The sequence below is a fragment of the Diadema antillarum genome, unplaced genomic scaffold (genome assembly GCF_040938485.1).
Source record: "Diadema antillarum isolate AM-2024a unplaced genomic scaffold, OU_Dant_1.0 seq00000009_RagTag, whole genome shotgun sequence".
In the NCBI taxonomy this organism is placed as follows: domain Eukaryota; kingdom Metazoa; phylum Echinodermata; class Echinoidea; order Diadematoida; family Diadematidae; genus Diadema; species Diadema antillarum.
In genome coordinates, this window is record NW_027271131.1 from 379,198 (window position 1) to 396,693 (window position 17,496).

Below are 17,496 nucleotides of genomic sequence, written 5' to 3' on the forward strand. Positions count from 1 at the left end.
CTAGTAGGTCCAACCCTACTCGGCTCATTGTTTCCAGTGATAAGATGAGTGAGATGGCACAGTCAGTAGATGGGTAAATGACAATGAATGTAGATCTATCTACACCTACATGTATCTGTGGTTAAAGAAAGGCAGTGTATACAACCACACGCGTGTGTCTTTACCATCCAGCCACACGAGTGTGGTTGTAGCCATGGCCCGAGTCGCTGGATACAGCCACACTCGTGTGTAATCAGTCCGGGAAAACCCGCTCATGAGGACCGCTCCCGCGTACGAGGACTGCCCCGCCTCATGAGGACTGTTTTAATGGGTGCTCTGCATCGGTTGATTAAAACTCGATTTTTGAAAAAAAAAACAGATAGGATTTTTTCTTCTTTTCATCATGGATAGTGGACATGTGTGTGTAACAAAAAATCACCGTGCAAAGTTGCGACAATTTATATGTCAGATGTGAGATGAATAGAAATGAATATGGGGGCCTCATGAGGCGTTCCCCCCTGGCCTCATGAGGCATGGGGGCGGTCCTCATGAGGCGGGGGGGCAGTCCTCATGAGGCGGGGCAGTCCTCGTACACGGGAGCGGTCCTCATGAGCGGGTTTCCCGGACTGTAATGTACATGTACATATAGGGATACACACATGGTACGGAGAAGATGATCGCCGTGCGTGCCTGTCAAACACATAAACGGCACACAATCAGCTTGCTCACAAGGTGATGAAAGTAACCTCATTTTCATACCTTTTAATATTGTTATTTTACAAATAATTGATATATTTTCATTCTCATCGTGTTTGCTTGATATGATGGGTTTAGAATTAATAGCAAAGTTACAACTGCCGCTAAATTGGGGGACTTTGGTTTGACATCGCTAAACTGCTAGTGGTGTGCTAGCGATCGCTCTTGCGCAGCTGCAGCCTAGCCAGCGCAGTTGTGCCGCCCGCCCCAGCAGGGACCCGGACCCGCCCGCCGGCTGCCTGTTGCTTCACACAGCATCTGGTTCGAAGGCTAATACAACAGGCTCTTGCAAGCAGAGAAGAGTATCAAGTGGTTTACAGACTCTGTTGGCCAACTTCCTAGTCTTCGCATAGGACTAGGACCATAGGACCAGAATACACTTTGATGCATGCATATTTGCTAACCCGTTGAGGATGGTTTGATTTTGCTACAACACGCATCAGTTTCCATAAACACTTTCCCGAGTATACTCAGGACTCGTCCTCAACGGATCAACAGACAATCCTATTATAGCAGGCATGTGCTTCTCATTGTTTTCAAATGTATTGTGCACAGTGGGCAGTGAACAAAGATATATCAAAGGGTTGTTACACTACAGTACAATGTATCTGTCTTTCTGTTCTCTTAAAGAGTTGATTGGCATCAGCGTTATTGAATGGTGAATTGTACTATTTAGTGAAGAGGCTGGGGCTGTTGATCCAGACTCAAGTTGATTGTGTATTCACTTGGTGATGATGGGAAATTCCAGGTAGCACCTCTACATTGGTCACAAAACTAGGATTTTGAAGAACATTTCCAGACGAAGGGCGGATAACATCACATACTAACTGGAATAAGAAGTTTGTGAGCAGGATGTCCAGTAATTTTTGATGTGTTGTGGCAGAGCTGGGATCGCTTGTGATCTGGCTTTCCCAGTTGATGTCAGGGTGATTGAAATCCCCTGCAATGAGGATGTTTGGATTACCCTGCCCATTCCCCATCAAGGAAGAAAGAGAGTTTTCCAATCCCAGTAAGACTAGCTTGATGGTCATTTGATGGGCAGTAGTATGTATGACCCAAGAAAGAGTTGTCTTTTGTTTGCCAATTCAGCAGTGCACCAAACTATAGAAGTTTATAAATAGAAGATGTGGGCACTCAATGACTGTGAGTGTGGGAACAGTAAGAACACCTCCCCCACACTGGTTTTGGTCTTTGCAAAATACTGAGCACAATGTAGTTGTACCAGGAAAGATGAAGTATATGCTGGGATGTCTGCATTAGTTTGGATTCGCAGCCCAAGAAACAATGTCTAAAGAATGCAAAGGAATGTGCAGCATTGAAATTTGAGCACTAGGGATTCCCTTTAAGACCATGGCATTACACTTCAGGGTCATGATCATTAAACTCTTTTGTCTGGTCTTGGGGGAGTGAGATTGTGGGGGTGAACAGTGAGGCTGAGGAGTTGGTGTGCACCTGTTTGTGCTTCTCTCAAGCAGTAAAGTGATTGGAAAGCTACTACATTGTAGTTGAAGCAGAAGAGTCAGGCTGCCTGTCTTCAAGTGGAGAGAAGCTGTTGACATTTACTAATTAGTGAAATCCTGTCCTCGTAGTAGACGAGTGCTAGATCTGATGTTTGTGGATCCAGATTGGATACAATACTTTATACGCCATATATATTTGTGAGTCTAAATTTTTGCGAATCAGGAATTCCCAACGATTTCGCGAGTGGTTAAATTTGCGATCATGGAGTCCTGTACTGAACACATCCACATCAGATCAGAATCAATATTTTTGTGTGTCTTTAATTTCGCGAAACTCACAAAAATAAATACATCGCAAAATATTCGGCATATACTTTGTACAGTATCCAGATGAAGCATTTGGAATTCATAATCATACAGTAGCTGCGTGCTGAAATGCCAAAGTATCAGATGTGACACCATGAGCTGCGCATATATTGTACTGTAACACTGAGTGGCTGGTTTGCTGGGAGGTACATTTTCTCCGCAGACGACACAAGGATACTCCTGCTCTGAACAATTGTCTGAGGTCTGGGGTTGGGTTTGGTTCTTCTTGAGCACTGAGAGGGGCATTACATAATTGGTCCAAGGATATCGACCAATGGTCAGGCTACCCTGTATCAACTATTACTAGTCTTGGCTTTTTGCATGTACCAGATACTGACCTTGAATTAATAAAAAAACAAGATATTAATCTGCTTGCTGGTAGCATAATGCAAAATTGAGATAGCAGCAAAGAATGCACCAGTAATTTGAGTAAAGTTGGTGGGACTTACCTTACACACATCATAACCTCTCTACAGATGCAAAGTGTATAATACAGTGTATGTTCAAAAGCCCATGTAAAATCATAGTACTAGTAAAACTTGCAACAAAATGATGACAGGGGCAAGGTTCATAAAAATACATGACAGAAGCTGGACTGGAGCTACAAACTTTGTACAGTAAAGTATGTTCCCCCCCAAAAAAAACTTACGATCAGATTTTCGAATTTATAACGCCCAATATGATTGACCTGTCTAAATGCTACTTCAGGGTCTTAAAATATAATATCATAGCTCTATTTTGCAGAAAACCTCATTCAATTTGGTCAAGCGGTCACAGAGAAGTGTAGATTGTTGTGAAGCATGTCATGAGTCTGATTCCAATTTCAGCACTTTGATGCTCATGTGTGTGAATACAATAGACTGGACTTGGAGGGAAGAGATTCCTACCGGCAATGAATCATAGTTTCATACCCTGAATTTGTATTTAGATTGATTTACTATTTTTAAGGATATCTTTGCGGAAGGTCCCATTGTAATTTTTTTTGGGGGACATATGGTACAGTCAACCTTGCATACTTCCAATCAATAGGGTCTGAAGAAAGTGGTTCGACTTCAAAATGTGATGTATTGAACCAGGATTTATACATTAGCATGAATTTCCCTCAACTTTTTCTTTGTTGGACTTACCTGTATTCATAGATGTTCAAAATGGTATGTATAATGTTGATTGTTTACACAGAAGTCACAGTTCTTAGTTAGAATGTGGATAAATTAATTTTATTTAAATCAACCATCATTCTCTCAGTGCATGTCCTTATTTTTCTGGTGGAAAACTTGAATCCCTTCACCAATTTAAAAAAACACAACAACTAGAAAATGAATGATGCAAGAGCTGTTGGATATTTATGCAAGCTGAACTTTGCTGTACATTTGCTCACATGTGCATGACATGTCTATGCAAAAACCCAGGCGCATTAGAGCACACAATAACATTGATTCTATTAAAGCACACTGTTACTGTACACCACACAAGAATCACGACATCACATTCCTAGCCACTTTGTAAATTTTTTATTTTGAGGATAATGCATGCAAGGGGAATTGAAGGTCTGACAGCATATTGGACTTCACCCTGAATTTTGCTTAAATATTTTCTTCTCCCATGTTGTATTTACAGCCTATGAATATGAGGATTGTATGTTTTCATCATATGTCATGATTTTGGATTTAATTTTTTTTTTTTTTGGCAACATGCATGAAAGAACAAATTGATGTAATAAAAAACAATTGTTCACTTCAACCTACAAAACAATCATGGTGGAAAAGTCAATGTGGCCATATGAGATCGCACCAGTTTCAACCCTACTTCTTGGACATGAAGTTGTGCACCAGTTACACCGTTTCTGCTGACAATCTGTTCGGGGGCGGGGTCAACAGAGATCTTGCATTTAGGAGTTCAAACTGAACACTGCATTTTCCATGATACATTTACTGTATGGTGTATCATCATGCAATCCTGGAATAGCTTTCTCAATCTCAGAGAAGATTTACTCCAGAAAATTGTCAGAAGAATGGTACAATTGTACAATGCACAATGTACCTGAGTAACATCTCCTTAGGCTTGTAATCTAACTTTTGCATGAATTGCTGTCAAATTGTACAGATACTATTCATTATTTTGCTACATGCCATGCCACAATCATTTCATTATAAATCTTCCTATAAAACAACATGGAATTGGTTTTGACATTCTTTTGATAGCACAAGAATGAAATAAACTTTGCAAAAGAGAAAAGTTTTGAAAAGCAGCAAGTAGGAGAGCAAACTTGAATAGGAGAGATGAGCCCAGGGAATCTTATCCACATGTTCTTCAATCAAAACTTTTGCTACAAACCCTCCCCCCCCCCAACTACCTTGCCATTCGATATTCATATGTCAATAGAAGTTAATGCAATCTACCATGAGTAACTAATTAATGTCAACACCTACATGTACTTACCTTGTACAAATGGGCTTGTGCCGAAAGGGTGGGTTGGATGGTGGCGCGTCGCGTTAATGGGAACACCACCCTTCGTCCAAATGCCAGCCGATGTGTGGTGATACCGGCCGATGCGTGGTGACACCTCGAATTTTTCCTCAGTAGAAACAAATCGGGTAGTGGGCGATGCCGGCTGATGCGAGGTGCTCCGTCGTCCATCTATTGAGGTGGTCGATGCGTGGTGACGCGAAGGACGATTCTCAGTAGAAACACACCGGGTAGCGAAATTCGTGGTGTATCGGACGTCTAGAATTTCTCCCCGCGCTTTTCAATCGGTTCATCGCACACACTCCTTCGACACATGTGTACAAAATACGTGTGTACACGCAGCGACCGTGTTCGCACCATGCTTTGTTTGTACCAACTCGTTTGTGTATGTGTTATAGGCCCTATACGTTACGTTACACGAGAATTGTGGCATTTATCGTCTATTGTTCGCCTAACTTATTGCATTACTAAGCCCTCATCACTTATTTAATTTTACACCGCGTTATTTCATTTTATATTGTCTCGAATCGCGAGAGTACCACATTAGTATGTCGCAGCCTTGAGAAAATCTCAACTGGACCCTCGATCTCCAAAGATTTCTCATCAGTCAGTGGCAGGATACCAGTATGTTAGTTCAGGGTATATTGGATGGAAAGACGAAGAGAAATGGCTAATCAAAGCAGGCAGGGTTCGGATCATATTAACAGGTAATGCGCGCGTGACCCAAATCTGTGATTTAAAAATACCTGACTTCCGGAATCGCCGCATTTGCACGTCACCTTTGCATCACCTCGTATTTTATCGCTCAGTAGAAACAGCTCGAGTGGTCGTAAAATACGAGGTGCTGCGTTGGACAAAATTCGTGGCGATGCCAGGGATGTGAGCTGCTCTCAGTAGAAACACGCTCTATGACACCATTCTGAAGCAAATAATTTTCACACAACAATAGATACATAATGTACTCTTAAATGAATCCCACAAGGATTGGAACAATCATCCTCCAGCATTTCCACTGATTCCCACTGATCAGTTACTAGCCATCCCCTTTAAATATAAATTCAAAACTCGTCTTTTAATATTACATGAGAAAAAGTACCAATGCACCCTTTCAGCAAAACCGGGGGGGGGGGGGGGGGGGGGGGGGGGGGCTTTGGACGAAGGGTGGGGTTCCAGTCAATGCGACGCGACCCAACGCTCCCAACGCACCCTTTCGGCAAAACTGGGGGGGCTTTGGACGAAGGGTGGTGTTCCCATTAACGCGACGCGCCACCACCCAACCCACCCTTTCGGCACAAGCCGTACAAATGTACAGTGCTTCAGAAATACAATACTTTGTATGTGTAGATGGCTTCTGTAATGTAGGACAGTGTGCACTTGCAAATTGTATATGTACACGTTGTATGTTTCTTTTCCTACAGCTTAGTATTGAAGCATTTCATTCACTTACTCCCTCCCATTTCACGCCATAGGCAGGATTTCACTTACTAGAATGTAGTTGTTGCTAGGCAGGCCAAGCCACCAGCAAGCTTTGTACAGTACATGTAGAAAGTTGTTTAAAGGGCAACTTTTAGAAACAACGTACACGTATGCATAAAATCTGAATACGTGTACTACTGTAAAACGAGGAATTTTCGCGTGCACTTTAATTTCGCGACTTTTGTGAGTGCCAAAATTCGCGAAATTAAAATGCACGCGAAAGCTTTTGTCTACACTACATGCATTGAATGCCAGTAGCAATTCGCGCAAATTTCATGCCACGAAAAAGGCTGTCGACTCCAATTCGCGAAAATTTCATGCCGCGAATATATCATGTTTTACAGTATGTGCATTACAAAACTAATCTATCATTGTGCACACACGGCAAAGAAAATCAGGTAAACATGGTTTAGCTGTCATTGTTACAAATTAGAAGACAGTGGTTAAAGAAAAGAGAGTTAATACTCAAATCTAATAGTGCACATGGTGCCAGTGGAGCATCATCACGCTATCATGGCTTCATGGGTACTTCACAGGCACAAAGTGCTGTGGGCATATCATGTACACATGTTTACGTCATAGGTGTAGGGGTATTTTTCTTTCATTCAGGGTCTTGCTGTGGACGCAAGATTGTTCTGATCTTGATTCTAGTATTTACAGTCAAGTGTGAACGAGCTTTGTGAAGCTGTCTTGCCGCCCATGCCTGATTAGTCTTATTGATTGTTTGTCTGGAAATAGCAGAGTGTTGTGGGATTTTCGATTCAAGTAAAATGTGGGGAAAACAGTTGAAAAGAAATTCCCAACAAGGTATTAAACCAAATATTCCAATGGATGCATGTTTCAAGAAAGACTGAATACATTGAGGTAAATTAGGGCTTTTATTTTGATTGATTTAGGCTTATTTGACATAATTTCCTTAAAATAGATTTTTTGTTTTTGTTTTTTGGTAACAAAAACCGGGAGCATGACAAACATTAGATGCTGTCAGACTGGCATTGACAAGAAATCAAAAAGTCTAAGATCACAGAGTTTTCGCGATCTTTTTTTTGTGTGGTCACAGTGGCAGCCGAGAAATTTTTGTCTTTAGTGTGCGTGCACAAGGAAGATGAAAGAATGCGCAGTCTGATGGCTAGTGATGGTGACATAACAATGAAATCCTGAACATTATGATAGCCGTGCGCTTCCGAGGCATGACCCAAAAACAGGTGGTTGAATGGTCACGTTACATAGATTGCAAAGTTTCAGTTTCTAGAGAAGTTTTGCGGGGATGGAGGAAATATCCCTACACTGTAGTTGGAGTGGGAAGTTTTGTGAGAAGTTTTGCTGGAATTTTGCGGTCACACTGACAAAAGTTCGTGATCTTAAACTTCTTGATCTTTTGCCAGTCTGACTGCACCTATATTTAAAAGCAGGAGAATTACAAGAACATTCAATAGGAAATACTGGAAAAAGGTAGTTGGAAAGTCTGAGGTACATGTATACAGAGGCAGGAAGGCAAAACCTTATAGCCTACAATGTATGCTTCAGCTTGTCTCCGGATGAATCAATTGCATCAGTACATTATCATAAATCATGTTATAAAAGTATTCTTGATAATAACAAAAACATCACATATCTTGGCAAAATAGTACAAACCTACCTTGTACACACACCCACACACTTACAGCCTATCAATTGGAACAAACAACAACAACAACATTAAATTGATTTAAAGGGAAGCAGTCCTGAGATTTTCACTGTACTGATAATTAAGAAGAGTAAAAAATATAAACTTTCACCAATTTATACGCTTGGACATCAAAAATTGTCTCCGTACGCGATTTTTGAAAAATAATTCCTGCAAGCGATCGTGAAAGAGCCGGCAAAAAGATGCTACGTAGTGCATGCCCTACTCACCAAGTTGACAGCCGTGCCTCTAAAAACCAATTTAAGTGTTCAAATGATTAGTTGCAATTTTATCATATAATGTGAAAGTTTGTGGTTTATAATTTCAAACAAAATATTTCAAGCTTAGATATATATAATTTACGAAAAATTAATATTGTAAACATAAATTTATATGTATTTTTAAACCAAATATACCATGAACTTGACATCAAATAGGCACGTAGGGCTGCAGCTGCGCTTGAGACTGGAAAAGTACGAAGGGCAAACCGCGTACGGGGTGCGTACGCGTATCTACCGTAGATCTATCATCTAGTTGTACCGTCCACACGTGCGAATATAATACACAATACATACACACACACACAAACACACACACACACACACACACACACAACGTAGAAACAATGTCAAATACGAGTCGGAGTAGCCACCGACGTCTTCATGCATCCGGGTAAACTAGGGAGCGTACGGATAACGAGCAGAACACGGCTGGGAAGAGTTGTGCATCGACGACGTATGACTCTCCGCCAAGACTTGCTCATTAGCATATTCACCATGCAGAGTCACACTTTTTCAACCAAAATGTACGAGCTTATTTGGTGATTTTAAAGTTTGTTTTTGGTGAAAGTAGTTCATTGGAGGTACCAACAACAACATATTTTTTTTAATTTCGTGAGGACTGTGTCCCTTTAAGAGGTAAAGCTTGCTGCTCCTGTAAAATAATCATAATGACTGGCTTCTTATTATGTCTGGAGGAATTGTGTTCCATAATAATATTCTATTATAGGTCCATTGACAAAAATTTATTTTGGGGATTGAAAGGTTCTGGCAAATGGAACAGCGGATATAACATTTCTCATATTGCATCCACATTTGATATCTAACTTAAGATAGTCTGATGACTTTCAGGAGTCAGATAGTAAAAACATTATCAGTATATTATATGATGAAATTGCACAGTACATTGATAATGAATCACTAAAATTTTAAGATGGAATATTGAAGTGGTTTTAGAATGATAATCACTGTGATTGATTTAACAAACAAGTTTCTTCTGGAGCAGTAGTACTCTTGTATAGTGTTTGATATGTACTTTAAAAATTGGCCCACATTACACAGCAGTGATTTAAATGCAGTCAGAATGAAGTGTTAAACAGTGTGATATAAATTTCTATCTGTTAAAGACTCCGATATTTGTTGTTGTGTTTTTGTTTTGGTTTATTTGTTGCAGATGATAAGAATGTACTCATTCCAATTCAACTTATGTCAGTTGTGGCACCAATATTTTTTTTTGGGATTATTATTACCTTTGTCTATTATACTACAATGTATCTTTAATAATCTTAATGTTGTTTACAAAAATTACATCAATCTGATTTGTACGAGTGTTATAGTTTGTTCTCCTTACGTTAATCACAAGTTGATTAACAAATCAAGGTTCCGACAGTTTTATTAGATTCCTCATTGAAAATATTTTGTAGTACATTTGGTTCATCATGGGACATTTACACACTTGTGTCCTAATAATAGTAGTACGTTACATTTGTAATGCGCTTAATACAGTGTTTCTGAGTGCAAAATAATGAATTAGATTTATGATGTGCAAATAACATAATAAATGCGATTCATTGGAAAAGGAGTAGGCCTAAAATGGATCCCTTTGGCAGCCCACATATTTTAAAACTATGTTAATTCTGCTTTTACAGCTTCTGAAGAAAATACTACTTACAGATGATTAATTAAAATATTAAAAGTCATGTACCGTCTGTATTTGTATTCTACAAATTCAATACAATTGAACCTCTATTATCCGGCCTCCCTTTATCCGGATCTCTCTATTATACGGACGCACTCGCCGTGATTTTTTTTTTTTTTTATAATTACGGGAGGAAAGGGGGATTCCCAACTCCTTGAGAACTCCTACACAAACACACATGAATTACATATTACTTCCAATATGATTAACATACATTACATCAAATTTCCTTCCAAATTGCTTACCTTCAGACATTTCAACATCCCCAAATGTAACAATGAAAAGGTTGCAGTATACACATTACTACATGTGGTACTACAATGTGCTACATCAGTACATGTGTATGTATATGTACATACATAAAGCATTGAGTCTCCCGTATCCGGCCAAATCCCTTATCCGGATGAGCCCCGGTCCCGACTTGTCCGGATACGAGAGGTTCAACTGTATCTAGAAAGCTTATGTTGCAAAATTGCATGACTTATAGTATTGAATATGTTATTCAAATCTGGTTAATAGTATTTCCTATCTTTATGTTTTACATTAACAACTTTATGAACAAATTCAATAATGGCAGAAGATGTGGAGTTACCGGTACTGAATCAATACTGGCTATTCGTAATTATATTGCTATACGCTTGTCTAAAACTGTACATTCATTTTCTAACACACCCTAACTTTTCTAAAATTTGTGAAAACATCACTTGATGGAATAAACATGGTGATAATTCTTTAATATTTCATTATCAACACCTTTTGAAACAGAATAACTTTTGTAATTTTTATGTACCGTAAAGTTCCACGTATAAGAGGCACCCGTGTATAAGACGCACCCCTAATTTCGGACCTAAAATTAAAAAAAAAACAAACACACACACACGAAAATGTCCACGCAAATATTGCGTGTGTCATACATATTATTTCAGCTCAAAATTTCCCTAGAATGCAGCATGTATTTGCTCTATTTTTCGTTTCCTTTTATATTTTCTTTTAACGGTATTCATCGGATATCAACAAAATATGGAAGACGCAAAATGCGAGACTTGTCTCGGTACTCACTTGCTATTGTTTCGCCTTTCAATCGTGGTACATGTGTCATGCATATCGTACTCATGAGTGTACAGTACGATCTTTGCTGTCATACATAGCAGAGGGTGTCTCGCATCTTGACGCATGTCAGACTGGAAGGTTCATTATGAAAAATAAGAAAAACATCAACAAGTGTAGCAGAGGGATCATACGGCAAGACGTACGGTGCGTACGGTAATTACACTCATGCACTGTTACCAGTAACATACTGTCTCTTGTACCATGCTTGTTTGCACAGTGCTAGCCTTTTGCAAAAGGCAGCTCGCTATAATTTCAGCACACTCACACAGAGAGCAATGGACTTGCACACACAGCGCGCAACGGGCAAGCGCGCTTCGATCCGATCGCTGTGTGCACGCGAGTCCATTGCAAAAGTCTCTCTGCAGCTGCTGCCTTTGCCAAAGGCTTGCTAGCTAGCTAGCTAGCTACAGTGTAGCTATGCTATCCTAGCTGGCCTTGCACTCGTGAATGAAGAGCAAACGAACGACATAGATATGCATGCATGCTTCACACATCGTTCATATTTACGGTGACATAGTGTCGATCCTACTCCGTATTTTACAGCTTTTGTCTATGGCCATATTGATACTAGTACATTGATAAGTTTTACGGTATCGGTAATTTAGTAATGATACCTGTACATCGCGTATTCCAGCTACTAGGTTGGCTGTTGGTAGCTTGGTAGACTGACATCGGTGGCATACAGCAGTGCTGTTACAGCTGTTGTCTATGGCCAGATTGATACATCGTTACTGCACAAGGCCGATGTAAGTTTATCTCGTATTTGCAGCTTTTGTGTGTGTCCAGATTGAAAGATGGCTCTTTTATCCGTGAGTTTTAGTGATTGCTTACCTTTCAAACGTCGATGGGCATACATGGCCCCAAGTTGACCTTATAAAATTGGGTGTACATGACGGATTTTTTCCCGTGATTCGACTGTACCCGTGTATACGACGCACCCCCGATTTTCAACGTTTTCCGACGAAAAAATAGTGCGTCTTATACACGGAACTTTACGGTAGTCAGTGTAGATTTTACCTCTGACGAAGATTCTGCTAGGATCGAAAGCTCAGACCCCTTTTGACTCCATTTTATGTAGTCAGGAATAATTCTCATGATAAATGATAAATTGAATATTGCACATATCAGGATACATGAAATGTGAATTATTTTCTCAACCATAGCAACATTCTTTATCATTTTTTTTCTGGAGTTCCTTTTTTTTTTTGGTAATAGTTTATATTCATCAAGTATACCTCAAGTACATTTTTCAAATATCTGATTCATTCCCTGTTTTTCAGCATTTTATTAAACCCTTGGTTATTTCTGAACTTTTTCTACGAACTTTTTTCTAGAAAAAAAAATTACAATAAATACAATGTATACTTAAATTTCTTTAAAAAGTTGTCCTGGGCTACATTCACATCACTATCATTTACATTCCAACTTGCAGCATCACTGTACACATTTTGTACTTCTTTAACAAATTCAAACACATCAATGGCATGTGTAAATTTATACTGGTTCACAATTATCATTAAAATCTCATTCAAATTGGAAAGAGATAGAGAGAAAAAAGGAAAGTTTCGCTTATCATATGCCACTTAGGTACTAGTAAAGGTGCACTCTGAATCTTATAAACAGGAAAGTGAAACCACATCGACTCTCCTCATTCACACTCGGTCCCATGTGGTCTTGGGGACAGTCAGGAGAGATCTTATCTTTTTTACACTGACCATCTACAGTTCTATCTCCTGTGTCTAGAGGCTTGTCTTCATCAGATCATAGTTTCACAATAACAAGCTATTTTGTGGCTAGGAAATTAGATTAGCCCCATCATGTGGAATTAAGCCGCTATTTGTGCAATGAAGAGACAAATAGTGTGCTATTTGATCAGGAAAATTTTCCCCCAAATCTTGATCTAGTTTGTGAAAAAGCGTGCTAGTTTGTGTGTTAGCGTGCTATTAAGGTTGTGTTTCCGTCAGCCCAAAATTTTCTCGATCCCATCGTTTGAATTGCCCACTGAGCCCAAACACAACTCTATGTAGAGTTCTGTGGCTGAGCGAGCCGAGTAATGATGCAAAGTACGCATGCATCAACTTTGGGCTATTAAATATCCCAAGTGGGTTGTTTCCGAGGTGATAAAGAGGCGCATTCGTGATATCGGGCTATTTTCCTAAACTGCAAAATAGCTACTTCGAACTTTGGTCTGATGAAGACACTCTCCTGAGTTGCTGGGGCATAGGGGCAGGGGTGAGTCCTGGCATACAATGTAGGACGCTAGAGATCAGCATATCCACATTTGAGGAATACAGCTGACTGTTATCCATTGTGAGCCCAAAGTCACTCTCCCCTCCAATTTTTGTCCCTGGACCCAACAAGCTTCTTGGGGACACTGGTACCCCCTTTTTGTTCCACTACCTATATTTTGAACCTCCTTGAACCATTTCAAAAACAATTTCCAAACACATAGTTTTCTTGTTTGTTTTACTGCATGTGCTGCCAATAAAATTTGTGCTTCTTGAACCTAGAACCCACTTGGACACTTGCCATGATAAGCGGAAAAAAGAAGAAGATTTGCATGATGTTATTTTCAAGCTAGTTCCATGTTGCGTGAAATGTGTGAAAACCTCCATACTGCAAAAATTTTCACTTTTACAGTATGCCAGGTACATTGTACTACTCTTTTATCTTGAGGCCTACACAGGCCGGGTTTATCAACTTTCCCATGTTTGAAACATGCTTCAATATCCACCATGAAAATGCATCTGCAAACGCATTTCAGATATTTTTTCTTGAGTTGTTGCATTATCAACTGATTACTCTGTCATGAGTTGATTGAGAGGCCTTGTCACTGCGCAGCTCAATTGCACAGTTAAACAAGAGGAGCTGAGATGTGTTGTTGGCAGTGGTTAGTATGGGCAGGTCCAAGCTACAATTCTGGCTAAAACACATATGCTGTCATACTTTTTTCCGCATTTCAGAAACACGTTCCTACATGTACAACAGTAACCCCATAATCAAAACAGCTTTGCATTGATTATCAATTGCCCAAGACTCCCTGAAAGTTGTTTGGAAACCTTAATTCTGCACCAGAAGTGAGTTGAAACTCACCCACAGACACTTTGCCTTAAAGGGGAAGTCCGGACGATTATCAGCCGTTTCGTGTGTAAAGAACAATATTTCATGAGCCTATTACCCTTTTCCCGACGAGAAAAGACCATCAGATACATTTACTATGATTTTTTTTTTTTAATAAGGTAATTCTTCATGTTCGAATCCGTCGCGAGCTGCCCTTCGTACTATCTGTCCCAGGATGCATTGCGCGTGACGTATCGGGCGCAATTTCCTCAGCTGAGAGCACCGCGAGCGAAGCCCAGCTACGCGTCGATCTCCCATTGCACTGCTGACTGCGGACGGTATCTGCATGCCTGCATAGGTGTGCCTTGTCGGCGCTACTGCAGGAGACCGTACACCGATTTAGGAGTGCTGTTGCCAAACACTGTATTCCTTTATTCAAATAATCTTCGTTATACATCTATATAAAATCTTCAAAGATTAATGTAAAATAGTTGCAATGCTATAACATTTTCGTTTAAATTGAAATATGTATGTATTATAATACTGCCGTACTTATTAGTGTCCACCCCATCACTTACAATGCATTATTAGCTGTTGTCGGGCTGTGCAGGCATACATTTACGTCTGCTGCTGCCAAGTGCTATCACAATCCGCGATCGTTTTTTCGACTTCTGAGTGTGAACAATCTGAAATCAGTCTGTCAATGTCAGAATTATTGCCTCTTTTGTTGTCCGAGACTGTTGAAAAGTGTGTCTGACGGTGATAAAATACGACAGTATACATGTAACTTGAACCGAAGAAGAAACGCCAGCGCCAGCTTGGTACCGCCGCCGCGCCGCGCCGGTAACTACGACCAGCAGCCCAATACACACAGCGTAATCGGGCTGCGTGTTGTAGCATTCAGGATCATGTAAAGGTAGTATCGTGGATAGATATCAATTTAAAATCGAAATATTTCTTCAATTTGAAGACTTACTAGTAAAGTTGAAGTATTGACAACACCCTAACACTTGACGCATCGGCATTTTTTTAATGAAGCAATAGATCATGCCGCGTGCATCCGCTGTGTGGTCAGAGACTGTTGAGCGGTACGCTACTACCGCTTGCTTGGCCCGTATCACCGTTGCTCAAGCAGGGCTCCCCCGAGCCAGCTGACGCTCCAAGCAAAAAGCAATGTGAGGATGAAACGTCACGCTGTCACGTGATCTTTCTCGCTGGCGTACAGAAATCGAACGGTTACGATTCAAAATTAGTGATGCTAAAAAATCGATTGTGGCGAGTTGGGAGGGTCTTTTTCAATGAAACTTAGTCATTATGGTCCTTTATTTATGTAGATTTTGGTTAATTTTTTTCAAAATCGTCCGGACTTCTCCTTTAAGAATAACAGTGACAAAATTCAAAGATCTTAAAGTGACAAGTGCAAAGACCTCTGTGTAAATTTGTTACTAGTTTTCGCACATTATAAATTGAGCTTGCTTTAAGAAGATTTTTCTTTTCAAAGTTGGTATAGGGGCCCATTCCTGTAATATATCCATGGAGGTGGGAAAGAGACCTCCCTGATATGTCCCCTCACTCAATGCATGACACTGGTTGCAGGGTGGTCCACAACTTTTAATTTTAGCATGTTGCAAGCTCAGGATGTGAGAATTTGGCAGAAATTGTGTGTGCGCAAAGCGCACGTATACAATTTTACATTCAAGGTTCTCTCTCATGTTATGTACACAAATATGTAAATACCAGGTAGTTTGATGTTTCCTATGTTTTGCATGTTTTTCAAATGTTTGATTACATTTTATTTCGAGCTTGTTTCAAATTCTTGAGCATGTTGCTGGCTTTTTGAAGATATTGCACAAGAATTTGAGCATGTTGCAGCAACATGCTGAAATCCCTTGTGGACCACCCTGCTGGTTGTTTTCACAAAGTTTTATTAACCAAAGGGCCTCTTTAATTTCCTATCATTTGCCAGGGGAGCAATGCTCATTTCCAGAGGATCTCCTCTTAATTTTTTATTTAAGAAAATACAAACAAAAACATTCCCAGAAGTGAAATGTCTCATTTGTAATTGAGAAGTAAGATTTGAAAGCAGTGCACTAAATTCCCATACTGACACTGTGGAAGGTTAAACTGTTCAGATTGCAAACATGCACTAGGGTCCCAGAATTGAGGGCAGATGATTGGATAACACCTCCAGAACAAGATTGTTCAGACATGTTTTGGGGAACGTGTTGAGCAGAAACGTGACTAAGGTTTGCTATCTGTACTGGAAAATAAATGTGGTTGACAAGAAACGTGTTCTTGAACTCATTCACAAACAACTCCATTATTTGTGTGGATCCCCTCTAATTCACAAGTTATTTGCAAAGACAGACACATGATTGAAGCTGAGTAGTGTTGGATTAGTTGGATCACGAAATCATTTAGTTGCCATGTAGGGGCGTTAGGTTGAAAAGAAAGACTGTCAGACATTGTACTAACTCCCACCTGTCTTTAAGATGACAGCTGTTCTTTGATAGACTATTCCAGCGATCCATCAATGCATTTAAAAAAAAAAGGCTTCTGAAGCCGTTGAAGGGCCAACAACATGATTACAGCGTTCAAGACAAGTGTAATGCTGGATATATTACAATTTGAATTGTACAAAGAGAGTATTCCCTTGGTTAATTTTTCCCAGTAGAAATTGAAAGTTGTGCTGATGTGTACGGTGAATTTAACAAAATACCCACAAACCTGTGCGTGGCAGCCTCCCAAAGAAAGCATAGCAGGTGTCAGTTTGATTTTATCACAAATGCCATATATCTGTATTATGTGTACATGTAATGCACTAGTATTCCTTATAAATACACTAAATTAATACACAATATCTGATGAGGTGTTACCAGTTATGTAGTAGAAACTAGCTGATGCAAGATACAATGTGTTGTTTTGTTCTTAGATAACAAATTACTTTATAATAGCCCTTATATGGACAGGCTGTTATACTCAGGCAGGAAGAATGGTAATAATTTAATCTGATGGGGTGCAGTCTTGAGTCTGTGGCTGTCATGGGCAGTGAAATTTTGCCTGCGGGAGGTGAATACAGTACAATGGAAGATGGCAGCTCATTATATGTTGGAGCTTAAAGGCATAATTTACCATTTGCAGATGAAACACAAACCCAGTATTAGTGCTTTTTCAAAAATA

The 17,496-nt window shown here is 39.8% G+C and overlaps 1 protein-coding gene across 1 annotated transcript in view; it reads left to right on the plus strand.

Moving 5' to 3' along the window:
* Positions 1-17,496, plus strand: part of LOC139725031 (F-box/LRR-repeat protein 21-like) — a 54,651-nt gene that overhangs the window by 1,366 nt on the left and 35,789 nt on the right. The window lies entirely within an intron of this gene.